General features: G+C 68.9%; 1 protein-coding gene across 1 annotated transcript in view; it reads right to left on the bottom strand.

Moving 5' to 3' along the window:
• The window catches only part of BRF1 (BRF1, RNA polymerase III transcription initiation factor 90 kDa subunit), a 66192-nt gene that overhangs the window by 24920 nt on the left and 41044 nt on the right, over positions 1-228 (bottom strand). The gene's annotated exons all lie outside the window — the stretch shown is intronic.

Raw genomic sequence — 228 nt, 5'->3', positions numbered from 1 at the left:
ATGGTCTCTGCGGGTGCTGGGGGCCGATGGCCTGGCACGTGGGCGGTGGGGGCCTGGCTTCAGGTCAAAGGCCGGTGTGAGGTGCACTGTGAGGTGGGTGGGACCCCTACATCTCGTCTGTGGGCATCACTCCCGGGCACCCCAGGCCCCGGTCTCCCAGGGGCGGCTTGGCCAGTCCCTCTCGCCCACCTAGGGCCTCAAAACCCATAGTCCGCTCCGTCCAGGGTC

Source organism: Myotis brandtii, unplaced genomic scaffold (assembly GCF_000412655.1).
Source record: "Myotis brandtii unplaced genomic scaffold, ASM41265v1 scaffold1057, whole genome shotgun sequence".
Lineage (NCBI taxonomy): Eukaryota > Metazoa > Chordata > Mammalia > Chiroptera > Vespertilionidae > Myotis > Myotis brandtii.
This window is presented reverse-complemented; position numbering and strand designations above follow the sequence as displayed.